We start from the raw sequence: 20338 nt of genomic DNA, 5'->3' as shown, positions 1-20338 counted from the left end.
AAAAAAAAAAATAAATGTAGTAACAAAGAATGCAGGGAGAGTCAAAAGTGTATGCTGAGATAGGATCAGGAATCTGGAGTAGATTAGAAATGGAGAAAACTCTTATCAGAGCCCTTCAAACATTTTCCTAGTCTAGCAAAGCATCTTTGCTGAAGAGAGAAGACAAAGCACATAACAGGAGCAAGTTTCCTGCCCTGGGTAGTCTGGCAGTAGCTCCAGTTTGCCAAGTGATTTACAGGGAGAGCCAGAGATTTACCTTTACAAGCACCTTTCTTGCAGTAAAGTAAGCATATTCTTTTCCTTTTCTTCACTTTTGACACTATAAACATAATTTACATTGACTCTGTCTACTTGGCATTTCATTAATATACTCACATTTCCTTTAGACTTTGAGCTAAAAGTGCTATGAAGGTGATCATCGTCTTCTGTGTGTAGTGACCCTTCCGAACAAATATTCAAAGAAGAAACATCTTCTAGTGAGATGCATGAGCCAGGAAATCTCTCTGACAGAGAGTGGGGTATAAGGCAGAACAAACAAAACAAAACAACTCCCCCAAAAAAACAAATCTAGATCCTCTAAACTCCAGACATATGGCTTATAGTTAAAAGGAAAGCAAAGCAATCCACAGTTTTCACAAGTGTTAGCTGTAAACGTAAACTCTTCATTTTTAACTCACTCTGCTAATCCATGAGAAGATTAAAAACTGCTCTGGCTTGACTAAATTCATTAGCTTGAATTTAGAACATCCTTTCTTCTCCACAGCACCACCCACATCCCCCGCTTTCCCCTAGTGATTGCTGGCTCTAAACACTACAGCGCTTCAGTTTAATGGCACTTCAGTTTAACAAAACTCTTCACGGTCATTAAGAGAAAATGATTGAATTAATTCAGGAACTCAAGAGCATTCAGTTGAACTGATATTAAGCCTCAAAAATACATGAGCCAAAGTCCATTTAGGAAAAAGGAAGGTAAAAATGGATAATAAAGAAATAGGCACAATTCAGTTTTAATCTAACTAAAGCATCTTAAGAAGAAAACACTCTAATGAAGCACTTAATGACTACTTAAAATTATTTTAACAACTGATGACTTCAGAGAGAATTTAAAAGATAATTTCCCATCAAAAAGCCTTATGCAAAGTCACACCACTACACATCAAGTTTAAGAATTTGGGTTGAGTAACTGCATAGCCACATCATGAAGAAAGGAAACACATGTTTTCTAGGCAGAGATAGTATTCAGCGGTTTATCTATTTATACACACTCAATGCACAACAGGATTATTTTCACAGGAGCATAAAATCATCAGACCTAAGACATCAAGCCCAGTTCTTCACAAGAGGCTTTATAATACTTACTAAGTTGAACAGGGCCCACAGTAGAAAACAGTCCAGAGTCCCACTCCTTCCCATCCAAATCTCACAAGCCAGAAAATTTCTCTCAACACAATATATAAAAATTTTAAGTCCTTCAGCATGAAACACACCAAGACCACAAAAATTAGAATGTGGCATAGAATGAAGAAGGATCAGAAATCCCTATAATGCTTGTAATACCACAGACTTTGTCAGACAGAAATACTAAAGTAATTCTAGAAATGAACCAGGGTCCACATTACAAAGAAATATTGCAATCAATTTTGAATTTGTAGCACCCTGGGGCATTCTGAGCATGACCAGGAGCACTAGGGTACCCACCCCCTTGCTTTTCCAGGTGGTGTCAGTATGCAATTCTTCCCAGTAAGGTCAGGGAAGGAAAAAAAAAAACAAACTACAGAGCTTTAATGATACTTCATATAGGAGGCTGCAGCATACTCAATCAGTCCACTTGCACAACTAAACTCACACCCTTTCATTCTGGCCTGAGCCCTGGGTAACAATATCCTATTTGCTACCTCCTCCTATACACATTTTGTTCTCTCCTGTTCCTCAAATAGCTTAAAAAGGTAAAATGAAGAGAGGTGAAAGGTCTACACATACCTGCTTGGTCCACTGGGTTAGCAAACATAATCTCTGTTTCCATAGCAATGGCACAAACAGGAGAAATCTGACCAGCATTACATCTCATCTTCGATCCCCTACCCCAAATGCCTTGTTACTCGTTTACAGCTAGATCAGCTGCAGGTGGTTTTCAGCAGGAGCAAAGCTCAAAGTTATCTGAGGTCCCCAGCAAGGGGCCCTGGCTCACCAGACCCAATGCAATTGCTAGTCCCACACAACTGCTTCAGATTTCTCCCTGTCAGGCTAAAGGAAGAACAACTTGTTTCTCAGGCCCAACCCTCACTTTTTCATGCTGCAACTTACTTCCTTTCATGTTGGCTCCTAAAAGTCAGAGAGTACCTCAAATCCTGAAGTACACAGGCCCTCCTCCCTACTCCTTCTGACCCTTGAGATGCTACAAATAGCATAAATCTTCTTCTTAATAACCACAGGTCTTGGAGTTTTGCTGCATGTGGTAAACTCAGCTCTGCTTAGGCAAGCATCCAAGAATCTGGACTCTAGGTATCATAAACCTGGCCCTCAGCTAATGTGTTTGCATTAGAATTATGCTATATTACTTCACAATATGAGAAATGTTGCTCAGCAATTCAGCTTTTCATCTAAGCTAGTCATGTACTAGAGTGGCAATACTTATACCTGATTCTCAGCAAGATAATTCCTTTACAGATGTTTTCATGGCAGACTGATTTCCCTCGTGATTCACTGTAGTTACAGTCAGCATTGTTAATTTATTTTTTCCTTCTACAAGGCAATAAACTGTTACACATTACCCCTGGAAGGGAGAGATATTACTGATTTATGTTGCATAACAGGAGAGTCTGATATCAACCATTGATATAGATGAGCGGAGACCACTGCAGAACCTTGATGGAATCAACACAACAAACTGCAAAATATCACTAGCTTAGCAGGTGACATTAGCAACTTTAGCATTTATCTTCACTATCTTCAGAGCAATTTACTTGCACTATATAACTACTTATGCTGTATCTTTAGAGAAATCATGATGCTTAATGTTTCACGATTGCCAACTGTCTGGAATTCAGATTGAAAATATTCAGGTTACAGCAGCTATTCATAGCACAGTTCCATGAGAAGTAGGATTTGTCATGGTTGTAGCATATGGATGCCAAGAAGGACATGTATAGCACTGGCATAGTGCTATAGGAAATCCTCTCTCAAGTGTCAATACAGAAAGGCAAGGCTTCCCAGTGTCTTGAAAGACAACAGGAAAAGATGGTGTTCCAGAAGGCCTTTCGCTTCAGACAAGATAGACTGTATAGAGGAGAAGCAGTATTCACTGAAAAAAGCCTAGATAAGGCTCTATTTAAAGCTCAGACATCTCCATTAAAACACCATGTTTAGATACTAAGCTAAACTAGATGAGCAACTGAGGAGGAAGAGAGACTGATTTAAATTGCAGTTGCTGCTAAGGCAGTGTTCCTTCTCAACAGTAGTCAGGTCATTTAATTCCTATGAGAAGTTGCTGTTCTAAAGCAGCACACAGAACTGAAGATGCAAGACCAGTCCCTATGCTCTGTGGGAGAGAGTCACTTGAAATGTTTGTAATGTGATGACACAGGGTTAATTATCTGCATTCACAGATTCATCATAGGCCTGCTAGGAAGTAGCCAAGAAGGAAATACAACAGCTCCAGATAAAATATCTCCCAGTAAGCATGGCAGGAGGCTAGTAAACAATGCTTGCAGTCAGTTGGAAGAGACTGCTTTCCCATTTCCTCTCAACCTGCTTTTGTGCCAAGCTTAGGAAAGAACTTACCAAACGGACCTGGTTTATGGGGACAGGGACTTCACCTGCATAAGCAGGGAGGGTGAAACAGGGCAGTGGATTCCTGCTCAGGACTTTGACAATATTAGTGGTTTTCCTAAGTTTTCAGGCGATGGAAAGCCTTAGAACAGATATAGGTACCTGCATAGGCTGGTTTTAGCAGTTCCCTCTCTGTCAGGCTTTGCTGCTTCCCTTGCTATGGAGATTTCATAAGCCTTTGGTTCAGCAACACTATCTGGTTACAGTCAACAGCAGTTGCAGCTCTCTTTGGAAAACCTGAATGTTGTCCACTGTGCAGTCACTGCTGATCCACACAACACGCTGCTCTCAGAAAGGCTCCACCACAGGGCTTTTACCCTCAGGTAAGGGATAGTAGAGGGCTTCTCTCCTGTGTGCCTGCACCCAGAGAGCAGGCACACAGCACAGCAGTATCTTCTTGTGCCTTGCTTTGCAGATAAACAAAACCACATGTAATGGTGAGGATGTGAGCTAGATTTAATTATTAGACCAGTTATAAATGTTTAAAATATTTATTTGAAAATAAGTCAAAAACATGGGCTTTTTTTTTTTTAAAAAAAAAAAAAGAGAGAGATAATAAAATAGAGGGAAAAAAGATTACTGTTTTTGAACAACAAAGACTATTTCTTCCAGACTTTCCCCTTTTGATTATCTTCAGTAAGAAAAGAAAGTAACAACATCAAGAAAAGTGAGAGCAGAGACAACAGATGACTGAATCCAAAACATTAACATTCACCAACATTTTCAGCTTTGTCAAACTATTTTGTTAATCTAACAGAGAAGTCCAGTGCCTCACAAATATCACTTCCTAGAGAAATGATTTTTCAAATCAAGTGCCTCACCACTAAACCTAAACTTTCTGCAGAAGACAGCAAAATTGAAATTACTTATCTGCTCAGAGATCATATAGTTATAGCATAGAATTCAGTGCCTGAAAACAGTAAGTAAACAAACAGACGTCTGAAGGCTGAATCCTTCTCAAATACTCACAGCAAACTCGACTGAAAGGTGCTTACACCTCCTTAGACTTTCTATTCAAGAAGTCAGCTAGACTCTGTCTGCACAATTCACCCAAGAGCTCTGACACTCAGTCTACTTCTTGTCCACATAATGCCAGAGTCATAGTCTCCCATACATGTCCCCTGGGGCTTTAGTAGAATTAGAAAAAAATATCATAAAAACGTGTGCCTTTTAGGAATTAGTCACTAACACGAGCATGACGTAAAAGAAGCAGGCAAATAACAAGTCCTTTTTCCTTCTACAGTTTTATGACACAAATACGTAAAAAATATTTTTGTAAAGGTAGTGTTACAAAGACACTGTGTTCCATTTGTACACACTGAGCCAAAGAAGTTGATTGATCTCATTATAATGTATTATTTTCTTCCTCCATATCCTAAGGAGTAGAGAAGTACACAATGACAGTATCTGTCCCTACTACCCTAAATAACTTCTCAGCCCATAGGACATATTAAACAAGATCTGAGAGAGGTTTCAGAGAGAAACAGATTTTCAAGGTCTGTGAGCAAAAGCATGCCTAGAAAAGAGAAAAACAGAACTGATGGTTCCACAGAGAAAAGACTAGTCAATTCATGCCAGGGAATCCACAACGGCGAGAGCAATATAAACGTATGTTCCCTTCATTGTGCTGTTGGTAGAGTAGATGGCTGGTCATGCAGTAGCATCTACACTTGAACTTGCAGAAGTTTTTCTGCGCCCAGAAAGCAAGCACTGCCTTCATAAGAACTAGATGACCAGCTCTTTAAACATTTATTTGGGTTTGTGGCTTTTTTAATTATTTAAGTAATGTGGATGCATCTCCCCTGAATATGAGGCTTCCAGCTTCCACTTAAAATACCTAGAAGCAGGTGACAACACTTGAAGTTTAATTCTACCCCAGATCAAGGGCACTGTGAACATAAAAATCTGCACCACAGCGCCCCCCAGACAGATTAAGGGTTTCATGTTATCAACATTTCACAAAACTACAAACTTCCCTGATTAAAGAGGTAAATGAAAGTAGAAACAAACAAGATAAGTGAGCAAGCTTAAGATATTTAATGGAAGAAGAGGGCAGAAGTTCTGTGTTCCCTGCAATGGAGATCATGTACCAGCTATGTACCAGACCCAGCACTGGATGTTATCATCTCTGTGAAAACTGTTATGGGAATGGCTTGAACATGGAATACCTTAGAGAAGTAAAATTTTGTACAAAAGAAGTAGACAAAACCTCCCAGATGTCTATGAATTGTATTTAAGGTGACTTCATTGCAATTAAATATTTGCCCAGATAATTTCTTTTCTCTTTGGAAAATATGATAACTCAAGAGTTCACTGATTTTTTATCAGCCCATGGCTGAGTCAAGAGAGGAACTTGAAGCAGTTATTAGTAGTCTGGGAGAAAACTTATCAATAAGAAGTTAAGAGATTGGGAGGATTTCCTCTGTTCCACTGTTCATTGTTCACCTGATCCACCACCGTTTTACAATGCTACTTCTCCAACAGTGCTATTTCTACTTGTTCAGTATATCATTTAAGCTACCTGCAACTACTTTCACAGATCTGACCACTGTATGTATTTCCTAAGAGTGCCCAGTAAAAATAAACAAAAAACAAGTCTATAGTCCTTCTGCTACCATAGGCTCTGATGAAACCAGAATCAACTTTAATAAACTCTGTGAAAGGCAACCAGGAGACTCATAAACAAGTAAAAAAAAAAAAAAAACCCCAAAAAAACAACACCAAAAAACCCCAAAGACGCTATACAAAACCTTAACACCTTCTATGCTGGAGACAGGGGTGTTACACAGTGTATTTAGAATATTCTAGAGGAAACAATTTTACCATTTCTATGTGAGAAGTTCTAAAACCCCCTCGAAAGGTGCAGCTCTTCCCTCTTCCTCTTAAAAGCTTTTTCTCATGTGTACATCCTCCTTGACTTGTATGAAAGTTAAAAGCATTACTTTAGGTTTCTCACAGTCTTCCCCCAAAATTCAATGCAGTCTAGGTCTTATCATAACCTGAACACACTGGCCTGTTCTGATGAAGAGAACAAGGTCCAATAGCAAACTCTGAAGCCAAGAGCATCGACATAACTCCTCCTAGTGCTTTACTGTTCATAACACTTTTGAAAACAAACCCCACAAACCAACAATAGCAACAAAACAACCCAAAAAGCTCCATAAAACCCTACACACCATTGAACTCTCATCTTGCACACATTCCTGAGGAGATGCTAGCTCAATACTGCCCTGACAGCATGGCACAGAGCCAAAGAAAATAAACTCTGCTTCCTGACCTGGCTAATTACACCAGGTTTAGTGCTATGCTGACATGGTTATACTGTCTCCAGACTTGGTGATTGGTCTGTCAAATCTAACTCCTTATTTCTGCTTCACAACTTGTGCACAAAGAAGACATGTGCAATGTCTGCCAACACACACTCTGTTGTACCAGTTTAATTTTACTTCTGATGAAATATTACATTGTTCAGTCAAGTGGGTGCAAAAAAAAGTAGGTGTCCAAGCACAGTTCACAAATCAGCTCCAAGTATATGTCTTCCAAACTGAAACAAGCCACTTTTGACCAAAATACAAAGGCAGACACACTCCTCTGTGCTGACTTAAGTGAAACGTCTACATTAAAGAGATGTGTAGATCCCAGGACTCCTGCATCTCAGCGCTCTCCCCCTTTCCTCTTGCTCCAGTGAGGTTATTTTTTTCCTGATGGCTTATAATAGAAACAAATCTCCCCACTGGATAACTAGGGAAGTACAGTCACAGTTCCCCAGCATCTCCCTTTCCCACCCCAAGTACTTCTCAGCAAAGCCCCCATAATCTGCATAGCTCACGCAGAGTATGGAAGTGAGTTTCTTGTCCTGTAGCACAATCCACAGTGCAGCTCTGCATGACTTGCTGCACTTAATACCAAAGTCTAACAACACTCTGAATCCTAAATAACAGAGGAAAGATCAGAAGGCAACACAGCCCCCTGGTAATACTGAACACAAAGAAGCTCCTTAAGTGCAGGGCAGAGTATTCTGCTCTCAGCTCAACTCTACTCTCAGCTACATGCTGATAGAAAGCTCTGAATACTGGCTCTGCCCTGACTGTGCACCCACTACATCACAACAGCTTCTTCAGTCAGGTCCAGTTTTAAGTCTGGCACAATGTGTAGGAATGACTGTGCGTAGCTCCATCACTAATATGATAGTCACTTCCATATTTTCATACCTGTATTTGCTTTGTTGATAATCTCAATTATATAAGCTCTCTGGAGCTGAGAGACTCTCTGCCATATACAGACACAATATTACCTGCAGCCTTCCTCATCTCCACAGAAAACTTGGGGAATCTTCAGCCACAGCTCAAGGTACAGCTTGGGAAAGGCACTCTACAGAAAGATGGGGATTCTGGTAATTTTTAGTATTTGCACTGAAGATCGAGCTCCGGGAATTCAGTTACATGAGAATCTGAGATTTTTCCAAAAGGAAATAGTTAGTTTGCCTAACTGCAGGGAGGATCTTGAAGACACATTCTAAAGCTTGAAATGTCAGATGGATGATAAATAAAATAAATGGTTTGGTGGGGGATGAGTTTGCAGCTGGTTAGTATTTTAGGTCAGTCATATTCTTTTGATGTTGTTAGAGTGAAAAAGCAAGAAATAAAATGTTCAGTGAAACACTGGGAAGCTCTGACTGAACAGGTGTGTCAGAAATATTGATACCTCCAGAAATACAACCTAGGGCCATATGCATCATCACCATGTCCCGTACAGATCATAGCACTCCACCAAAACACAGGAGCTTGTCTGGGAGCATTGTCTCATAGGCACAGTGTGTGTATATATTGTATAGTACTATATATTAGGGCTACCAAAAGGTGAAGATAGTGAGACTGGGTGTTATTTGTATAAAGAAAAAACAATTTTTTTTTTTTAAATGTGTCTCTCCCCTACACTGTAATCAATGTGTGGGTTTTATTTTGTTTATTTGTGTGATTCATTTTTGAGGGGGGTTTTTTGGTGCTTGTTTGGTTGTGGGGTTTTGGGATTTTTTTTAGAGAGATGATGAATTATAGTCCAAGAAACAATTAGAGGTGTGAAAAATGCTGCCTGTAACTTTACTACCTTCTCTATTTTTCAGTACTCCTGTAACTGTGGAAAAACCTCTTGCCTACTCAGTGAATTCATGATTTACTGCCCCTGTTTGTCACTTACTGGATCCATCCTCATTTCAAGCGCTTTAGCTCATTTCTAGAAACTGCAAGTCCCAGCAGCTGAAATTTCAGAGCTGTTTCAGCCAGGACAGCCCAACCACATTTAGTCTGGCAGTTAACAGAGGTTCATTCTTCTGAGCTCATTCAGCAAAATGATAAAAAACATCCTGCATTTTCAGAAATACCCAGTTTATGAATTTCAGTGACACATGGATTAAGCTGCTGGAAAAATTATTTCATTCCCCAGTGTAAAAGAAGGGGGTTTGTCCCCCATTAAAATTAACAAATACTATTACACATTCTCTTGCCCTGAGATCATGTTTTTCAAAACACAAAAAAATAAAACAGGATTTACCTGAAAATTAATTCTGCTTCAATTGATTTTGAAGAATCACAGAATGGTTTGGGTTGGAAGGGTCCTTACAGATCATCTAGAAGTCCTGGTTTTGATACAGAAGTGACTTTTGACCTAAAACCTACTCAACAGTACACAGTGCTATCTTATATTCATTCTGCTGTGTCAAAGAAACTGAGAATTATACTTGGAAAGGCCAACGAAGAGTTAAAAATATGCACCATTTCCTGAGAAAAAGTGTAGAATTTCTTTTGAGAATAAAGTATAATTGCCAGGCATTGATAAATTGTGTAAGAAACACTATTGATGATTCATACCAGTAGAACTTGCTGCTAAATAAACTCTGACCTTGATACTCAAGAGACCCACTTAGAACATCCTGCAAGACAATGATATATTTCTCCACACTAACCTTTGTGAGTAGTCTGCCTCTTCAGCTCCTTGAAACAAGCTAGTTCCAATTAAAGAGTAGAAGTGGAACTGTTTCATACATTTGTTTTAGTGACAGGATACGCAGGGGTTATGATGTCACAGTGCCAAGAATATTGGGCAGGAAAAGCTGGGTATGGGCTTTCTTCAAATTTCAGATACATATTATTGCAACACTGCAGAAAGCATTTCTTCCTTTATGAAAAAAGCTGAGCTGTTAGAGGGAGGGAGAGGGAAAGAAAATTACATAGAAGCTATAGCTTAGAGCTGAAAGGAAGCAGTTGTGTCCCCATTCCTGGCCAGTGCTCATTGTGCAGAAACAGGCACATTATTTCACTTTCCCGCAGTTCAGCTACTCAACTGCCATGTGGAGAGAAGTCTACAAACTTTCTCCAAATTCTGGCTTGTTAGGTCTTACCTTCTGCATAGGGCACTCATGTACAGCACAATTTGATTTTATCCTGCCAAAGGGGTAACTCCCAGTAAAGGAGCAGTCAACAGAGAAGACCACCACGAGATGGCAGAGTCTTCAAGGACAACTATCAATGAGAGAACTGGAGTCTCTCCTGCTAAAGGTAAGACAGACCCTGGGGAGAACGAGAACAAAAAAAAAAAAAAAAAAAAAAAAAATTGAATGCTGAACTCTCCATCTCAGCCTCTGAAATAAACTGAATCAAATTTTTGAAGGAGAGTCTGTAGCACAATGGGGGAAAGGACTCCACACTGCTTCTCAGTTGTCCATGACTGAATAGTATTGTCTCCCACACAATATCAAAGCTTCAAGTCTAAACAGCAGGCAGCAGTACAACTAGAAATCATTACCTGTGAATCTATGACTTGAGGACTGAACAATGTAATTGACTCATCCATGTCTTTCTCTTGAAACATTGTCCACTAAGGTAAAAAATATACAGAAAGTGCCAGAGAATCCCACTAAACATGTCACAAAACACTTGACAGCACCAAAAGAAACCAACAACCTTCACAGCATTCTTTGTACATACCTTCAGTACAAAACACCGAAAGCCACAAGGTTGACAACACTCCTAAAAAGCAGAGCAGGAAGGGTGCAGAGTGACACCCTATATCCTGTGTCACTTCCTCTTTGCAATTGGAAAATGAATCTATAAAAGTCTTATTAGATGTATTTAAAGTCTTCTGTGCCCTGTGTGTTTCTGGGACAATCACATAAGAGACACAAGTCTTGCAATGGGAAAAAAAAATGAAGACTTTTAGAGGCATTTCTTAATCCCTGGATCTATGTAGCAGGGAAAAGGGTGGAGCTATTGACTTTGCACTCTCGGATGTAAAGTCCATCTCTGATGAATAGAAACTCCATCCATTCAGTAAGAAGCTCCTGAGAAACAATGCTGTGAAACATGGCCTTTATCCTAGAGAAGTCTAAAGTGGCTGGGATGGACCTTCTCACTGTTGAGTAGGAAGCCCACAGAGCAAGTAGAGGGCAGACGCAATGTACTCATGGAAATGAACAGCTAAGGAAGTGTGCCACGGCACAGTTTGCTCGAGAAGTTGAAACACAGAGGGATACAGGAACAAGAGAAAAAATGACAGTGATGGAAGCAGATGGGATGTAGGGGTTGTTTCATAAGGTAGCACGAGAGAGATATTAACATGTTTGAAAGCAAAGGGAAAAGACTGTGACTGATGCAAAGAAGCAGTGAAGGGATGTAGAAAGCAACATGGCTTATGAGGAGAGGGGACACATAGATTTAAGGGATTTCCTTTCATCCTAAAGTATGCTGAAAAGAAGTCTCAAAACATTTTGTTTTTCCTGCCAGGGAAATGCTATTCTCCAATCACATCCAAAGGGAAATGCAAGCCTGGTGAGAAGCCTGAACTTCCCTAGCATGCAAGGCAATTTGCTTCAGTCTTGCTTCCATTTGTTTTTAAAGCTTGAGTGGTGTCCAGCTACACCTATGACTATCAAATAATGATGACAGAAATCAAATCATAAATGAAAGAAAGAAAAATTTCTTGCGTCATGGCATTTCCTTTATGAGTCATTATTGCCTGCAAACGAGGACTTCTTGCCACATTCCCAATGTACAGCAAGTCATTAGCATTTCTGGTTCTTGCCTCAGTTGCAGTCAAACTGAAACAGGAAAAAAACCTCAGCTCTAGAAAGGAGTCAAGTTAGCTAACAAGTATTCTTCAGTTATACCTTGGTATTCATTTTTAAGATCAGTCCTGCTTACTATTAAAACCAACAATTTCAGGTATTTGGGATGGATTTCGCAGTCACTTTATTTGTTCAAGTGGAGTAAGAGAAACTCTCCTGAAAGCATTCAGTGATGAAAAAGTCTAAAAACCACTGATATTTAGAAATAGAAATATATTTTTAAATATAGAAATACAGTATGCATAAACAATAATGAGCAGTAAATAAAAACTTCTTTCTGGCTCCAACCTTAATTCCATAGAAAAAGTAACTTTAACTGGTTGAATGCTAGATCTCTCTCCTCAACCTCACAAGTTTCGTGCTTGTTAAAGACACTGCAGGAAGTTTCATTATTAAATGAAGTTAGTAAATGAAACTTCAACTATTAGTTTCTGTAGAAGAGGAACAGTCCCACTGACCTCTTTGAACTCAAAGGCTGTTATTACAGACATTAATTGTTGTAGGCTGTTCTCTATTGCTTTCCAGGTCTGCTGTTGCCATTCTCAGAAGATTCAAATTAATTCACCTCATTTGTCACTAGCCCTTCTCAGAACAGACTTTTATACATTGCTGATGGTTTAAAAGCTGTTGCAGCAGGTTTCCACAGCAACTTTTAAATCTTTGAGAGAAAATCTGCACTTGAGAAGGAGTGTATATAATACACAGAAACCTACCATTAAGTACAGGCTTTGGGGTAATCTTCCACATACTGAAAGGGGTCATGCATTTTCCATTTTGCTTTAGTAAAGTCTTCAAATATTACAAGACCATGGGTTTTGCACTCATGGATTAATGGGAACAGACTTCCTTATGTTTCAAATTGAGAACCAAATCAAAGACCAAAGGCATCTCTAGCTCTTAGCAAGCCATGTTCCATTGAAATTCCATGGCCACTTTAAGATGCAATGTTACAAGGTGTTCCTTTTTCAATAAAGCATAGATTATGTTTCTATTTCCATAATACCTTGCTACATAATTTGGTCCATGACAGTGAAAAGGAGTTCTTCCTACTTTGGAAAAGATGCAATGAATCAGAAAATTACCTACTTTTAAACTAAAAATGCAATGTTAAATGTTTTGTGTGCAGCCCAAACAGTTTAACAGGAAAATGAAACAGAAAGAAGAAACGCTATTACAAAAGTCAGTGTGACATAGGAAAGAGTATGTACAAAGAATAAAGCAAAAAACATTGGGAAAGTGAAAACTGAATTATTGTTGTCACTTTGCAGAAAAATCTATATTACAGCCGGATCTGATGAGAAAATAGAAGCCCTTTCCAAATGAAAGGTTAATTTCTAAATATTTTAGGAGGAAACCAAAAAATACACAAATGTCAGTTTCCCATGGCATAGGGTTTTCCAACAATCCCATCAGAAAAACCTGGGAATTAGTCTGAGGCTCTAAGCTGGGTGTATCAGAATATGCTACTGACAGAAACTAGCTGCCTCTGTCCTTCCTGCAGTTGCTTGTGTTTCAGGTCTCATCTGATAAAGCAGCCCCTCTCCCAGAGAAGGGAGCATAGAGATGAGATCTGTGTTCCAGTACAGATTCCCAGCAACAGTGAGATTTTGTGGGTCAGAAATTTCCTATGGGAAAATCATTCCCTGAGGAAACATCAAGAGTATGCCTAACAGGTTTTGGGGAAAGGTTAAAAATGCACGTTCTTTAGAAGAACCTCAACTGCCTTACAGGTGGGCTTTCAAAGCCATAGGCCTGATCTGTATTAAAACCAAAACATCTCACCAATTGCATCACCATGATACAGTGATGAAAACATACACCACCACACACACACAACTATATTTCAAATTAAATAAATGCTAAAAAATAGTACATTTTATTCTGAGCTTCAGCCTTAACTCCACCTTCAAATTAAAGAGTTCTCTAAGCCAGAAACTTTAAGACATGGACTATATTCATATTTTCAGAAAGGTGCCACAGAGCAGCATTAGCTACATCCAGAGCAGCTGGTTCCAAAGCTTCCCAAATACCTGCCTTATATCATTACTGCAGTCTGTGGTGCATTTGGATAAGGTACAAACATCTCAGCAACAACCTTGATAGATACCCACAGTACTCTACCCATCACAGCTCCCTGATGTAAGAAATCATGCAATCACAGAACCATGGAATGGTTTGGGTTGGAAGGGGCCTTAAAGATCATCTAGTTCCACCCCCCTGCCATGGGCAGGGACACCTTCCACTAGCCCAGGTTGCTCAAAGCCCCGTCCAACCCAGCCTTGAACACTGCCAGGGAGGGGGCAACCACAGCTTCTCTGGGCAACCTCTGCCAGTGCCTCACCACCCTCACAGGAAAGAATTTCTTCCTAATGTATAACCTAAATCTACCTTCTTTCAGTTTAAACTTTTCCCCTCATCCTATCACTACATTCCCTGATAAAGAGTCCCTCCCCAGCTTTCCTGTAGCCCCCCTGAAGTACTAGAAGGCTGCTGTAAGGTCTCCCTGGAGTCTTCTCTTCTCCAGGCTGAACAACCCCAAGTCTCTCAGCCTGTCCTCACAGGGGAGGTGCTCCAGCCCCCTGATCATCTTCATGGCCTCCTCTGGACCTGCTCAAGCAGGTCCATGTCCTTCTTATGTTGAGGGCCTCAAAGCTGAACACAGTACTGCAGGTGGCATCTCACAAGAGCAGAACATAAGGGGAGAATCACCTCCTTCAACTTGCTAGGTACACATCTCTTGATGCAGCCCAGGATATGGTTGGCTTTCTGGGCTGCAAGCACATGTTGCCATGTCCTGCTGAGCTTCTTGTCAACCAGTGCCTCCAAATCCTTCTCCGCAGGGCTGCTCTCAATCCACTCATAGCCCAGCCTGTATTGGTGTATCGGATTGCAGGACCTTGCACTTAGCTTTGTTGAAATTAATGAGGATTTCACAGGCCCATCCCACAAGACTGTCCAGGTCCCTCTGGATGGCACATCCCTTCCCTCCAGCATGTTGACTGCACCACACAGCTTGGTGTTGTCAGCAAAATTGCTGAAGGTGCGCTTGATCCCACTGTCCACATTGCCAACAAAGATGTTAAACAGCGCCAGTCAAAATACTGACCACTGAGGAATGCCACTCATCATCTCCCTCCACTTGGACATCGAGCCATTGACTGCAGCTCTTTGAGTATGACCATCCAGCCAATTCCTTATCCACCAAGTGGTTCATCCATCAAATACACATCTCTCCAATTTAGAAACAAGGATGTTGTGCAGGACAGTGTCAAATACTTTGTACAAGTCCAGGTAGATGACGTCAGTTGCTCTTCCCTCATCCACCAACACTGTAAACATATTGAGGAGGCCATCAAATTTGTCAGGCATGATTTGCCCTTTGTGAAGCCATGCTGGCTGTCACCAATCACCTTCTTCTTTTCCATGTGCCTTACACAGTTTCCAGGAGGAAATGAGTATTAAAAAAAGGTTAGATATATTCATACAATATAAAGTGGGTAAAAGATAGACATTCCAGTGTCAAAAAGTGGAGCCAAAACTATCTTTCAGGTTACATCTGTGCGTTTACACAAAAGCAAGTAAGTTTGTTAACACAAAACCAGCAGGTTGAAGAAGCAAAATTCATTTCAGATAATCGGTAAGGTACAAAGAAACTATTAGTTCAACAAAAACTTAATTACAGTGTCCTGCCCAGAAGGGTCTGCACAAAGCAGCAGATCTGAGAGCCATTGTGATACCATGGGAATATTTTAAAGGCAAGATATTCCTTATATCCTTCCACTGATATAACAGGAAGCATTCCAATAGATAATTTATCACTTCACAATAAAAATGTAACACCTTTGAGGCAGGGCATATCTTAGTATCTTCTGTTTTTTTGGGGGAATATAATGGAATGCTGGACCTCTTAGAGAGTTAATTTAATACAACATAAAAACGATTATGCTCACAACAAGAAGAATCTATAGAGATGAAATAATGAGGTACAATGCAGTAAATTACAGACATTTTATTAATAGTGTTGACATTATTGGTGATAATACTATAACATGCAATTTGCAACATCATGCCTTGTTTTATTTCAACAGAGAAGTTGTCTAATAGGAGCAAATAGGAACAAATAGGAGCAAATCAGCTCTCACTGGACCTGAAAGTATTTTTCATTTCCCAAAGGAGGGCTTCAGTCCTTCAAATCTTCTCTTTAAGGGTGGATCAAAATTGATATTGTGAAAGCTGTCCAAAACAGTGTTGATAGCTGAGGAAATGTTAGGGGACTGGGGTGGGAGGAAGAGATAGTTGGTGGGTTTCTGTTTCTTTTTTAAATTTGGTTTTGGCCCAAGTTGAACACAACCTTCTCCCTTCCTCTCCAAAAAAACAAGATGCTCACATGACCTCCAGTTCCATGTGCACAAACAGGCTGAGCTAAGAATTTGTGCCTCAGCTGTACCAACGCCACAGAGATCTCATGCCACCTCTCAAAGCTGCCTATCCTTCACCCAAGAAACCCTGAAGTCCTGGATACAGAACTAAATGCTCAAAAGAAGCAGGCTCTCTTTTTCTTGTACATCTGCTTTCGGCCTAAGCCATAAAACACAGAGAAGGCAACTTGGACAGCGACGACAAACAAGAACATTTGTCTGCAGTCTCAGAGGGGTTTGAAGTGGCATTGTAGAAAAATGTCGGCCTATAGTGATACTAGTTCTACACCCCGACTAATGAGGCCATACATATGCCTTTGGTAATTCTAGGCCCAGAAATACAGCAAAATCTCATGGAGACTAGTTTTCCCTGCAGCTGGAGATCTACAGTCTCGGTGAGTTCTCAAGTGGATGCATGCCCTTCTTAAATCTCTTTCCTTTTGGGACGTGGTCTCAGACAGTGACAAGAAAGATATTAAAATACGTAGCTATGGAAAACCATGGTTTATTGGTACTCTCCATAGCAAGAGACAGAACAGAGAGGAGGACAATAACTTGGCCATGAGCAAACCTACATTTGGAAAGAAGGCAGAGTACAGTACTCTAGTCACTCTGCTCCTCCTGGAGAGTTGATACAGGAGCAACACAACACAGTGCAATGCATCTACTCTCCTTGCTGGAATGAAGGTCAGAAACATGAGACCCCATCCAAGCACCTCATGAGTAAGAGAAAGGAGAATTCTCTGATCAATACACAAGCAAAAAACCTTGGTGAGGAATCAGGTAATACAAGGGGAACAGCCACAAGAGTCTTATACATGCATGCATGGCCTTAACTACCCTACAGACAGAGGTGGTAACCATCTATCCCCCTTTCCAAAGAGAGTTCCACAAATAATTCAGTGACTGAGCTACTGGTGAGTTTCTGAGCCCCAGGTTCAGGAACTTTGATCTTCAGTTTTTGAGGCACAGCTACTCTGCACCTCACTAGCATACATCATCCTCTATAGAAACTGTTTTCTTAAATAGAATACATTCTAGGAGTGTATCCCTGGCCATTCATTTAAGGTCATGGATGCCTTTAAGCAAGCAGCCACAGGACCCTCAGCAGATGTTCCCTCAGTAGTCCCTCTCACAAGTATCTCACAACTCTTCTATCACACCAGAACAGTATCAACATTAAATTAAGTAATGAATTTAACTTAAAAGGACCAAACTTCTGGCTACTATTATCCTTAGGGAACATAATCTGAGTTCAAATAGTTATCACTCAGTGAACAATAAGAATTACAACAATCCTCACTTTTTTAAAAAAAAGTCACTTTTTTCACAGAAGCTGGTGGGTAGGAAAAAAATTGCTGCACTGACTAGAACATAAATGAGGAAAAAGGAAGGGGAAAAGTACATCTGAAAAAAAAAGAGGAGAAAGTTAGAAGATGATGCAGCATGTTCTGGTGGACTTCCTCTGTCAAGCACATTCTCTCGTCTTTTCCAATATTTATTTTTATTCATTGCAGAAAGAACAGAGGAGACTCCATAATTATTCGTTAGATACAAACATAGAATAAATTGATCTTTGCACATCATATCATTTCAGACTTTAAATACACAGAGACGTGATTAAATCAATATTCTCAAAGGAGACAACACTGTCTAATAGTTGGCTTTAATAATCATAATTTTGCAACCCACTGTGCTTTGAACAGAGGAATGAATTAACCATGGCAAAGCCAAGTCCTCACAGGAAGAAGGTAGGTTTTAGTATACCATAGTCTTTTATCAGCTGTGGAAACTGAGGCCAAGGGATAACTGGTAGCATGTACAAAAGGAGCAGGCACTTAAATACCACAATTCTCCTGATCTTCAGTCTACTCCTGCAAGAATAAATCCCTAGATTACTTCGGAAAAAACATCTTAGAAAGCAAAATCATTTAATGTCCCAATTTCTGTAAGGATGTTTGAAATCCCACAAGATACAGGTAGTCATTCAGAAGGTAAGTAACAGTCTCCTTAGCTGTCTAGTACTACAAGGCTTCCCTGTACTTCCCTTTAAATGCATACGTGATTTTTGAGACTGGGTTTGCCCATGCTTCTGAAAACATGGCTTTTCCTCTGTCTTATCTGCACTGCACAGACAGCCCTGGCCCCCCAGAGTTCAGATATCTACAGGAGATTGCTGTTGCTCCTGTTGGGCAGGCTGTCTATTGACAATGCAAAGAGATTATGTGCTTAAGAATGGAATTTCTTTCTCCCTCACAAGTTCTTGTCCCTTTCTCTTGACTCTGAAGACATCTTCGGCTAAGAGAAACACATCCATTCCACACTTAGCAACAGAAACAAATCCCAGCTGTTTGCAGTATTCAAGGTTTGAAAGAAGAAGAAAGGAAGATGTCTTGCTCAAGAGTAATGAGAAATTTAGTATAACAGTCAAGACTACAACAGGTGACCATAATTCTCAGGTGATGGTCTCTACACCAGCACACCATGCCTTTGAACATCTGTAGTAGCAGAGCAGGAATGACTGTACATTCCCCTCTTCTAGCAGTGCCTTGCCCTGTAGTGATCAAGGATCAGTGCTTCTTGATATCCTAATGGTAACACCTACATAAAATATAAGCACTTCTTGCTCCCTAAATGCTTTGTGAGGGAAACACACCCCATGTGAGCAGCAACCAAATCCTGGAGGTCTGTGGTTACCAAACAGGAACATGTCAGAGATGTCTGTCCTCACTGACTGAGCTCTTCTCAGGACAATCAAAATGAGCACACGTCTAGGCAGGATGTCATATTACCAGGCTCACAGCAGTTTCTGAGAGAGGTCTTGCTATGCACGTCTCTCGATTAACCAACAAATTCCCTCCTAAAGTCATCTGAAGTAGAAGCTTTGCCTCTGAACTGAAAGTGAATTTATCTCCTTTTCATTTTTGTCACTTATCTCCACTTGAATTATGCATTCTGTTCTGGAACTGCACTCACAGAGGCTAATCTCTTACTGGTTTCTTTGCTAGGCAGTTCAGACCCTATCTCCAGTTTTAATAACTATCAGCATGTGACATTTGTGGATCAGGATGTAAATAGATTTAAGGATAATGACACCAGAGAAGGTAGATCCAAATAAGAATTCCAGATTCTAAAACTGCGTATCTTTACTACACACCACAGTGTAAAAAAACCTGCACTATCTTCCACAGAAACATATTAGCAAGAAACGGTCACATCTAGGAATATTTTTACTGTAACACAGGAAATCAAACTTTTTTTTTTTTTCCTTGCTCTGTGCTTTAACCCTGAGCTCTGTCAGACATGAGAGCTGTGTTTTTGCAATGCAGTTGTCTTGGGAGTATATTGGGTTAGGATACACAGGACCCGAGCTATCTTCCCAGCTTTGGTGCCAACATAACGCTTGCCTTGAGGTTGCATACTCTCTTTGTCTCTTATTTCTCTAGTATGGCCCTCCATATTATTAAAAGACAAGCAGGGGGTTTCCAGGGGGCACTATGATCAAGTACAGCAGCAAGTTATCACAGACAGAATTTTTTAAGCATCATGGAGACACCACACCAGCAAAATAACAGAAAGTCATTCGTAGCTGCATCCACAGGGTAAGCACTTGGGTCTCTAGTGTTTTGTTCATGTTCTTGGCAAGTTGTGCCAAGCCAGGCAGCAGTAGCAGACTAACACAAGCAAATGTCTATGCTAAACTCTACTTTCTGAAGTACCAGCACTACAACAAAGGTTTTAAACACCTCTTCCTTTGTAAATGATGACATTGGTCTGATCCTGCTGAGACTCAGTACGTGCTGAAATTACAACAAGGAGGACATGCCAGGCAGTTCAGAATTCAGGCACAAATACCAGAGCTATTAATGTGAGCTAATAATTTAATTGTATAGCTCAATAATTAACCCCAGCTTTCTGGTTTCACAGGTTCTTGGACAGGATGTCTTTCTCCCCAGATATAAGCATTTGGAGA

This window comes from Athene cunicularia (assembly GCF_003259725.1).
Source record: "Athene cunicularia isolate RWA chromosome 4 unlocalized genomic scaffold, athCun1 chr4_part2, whole genome shotgun sequence".
NCBI lineage: Eukaryota > Metazoa > Chordata > Aves > Strigiformes > Strigidae > Athene > Athene cunicularia.
Note: the sequence above shows the minus strand (reverse complement) of the source record.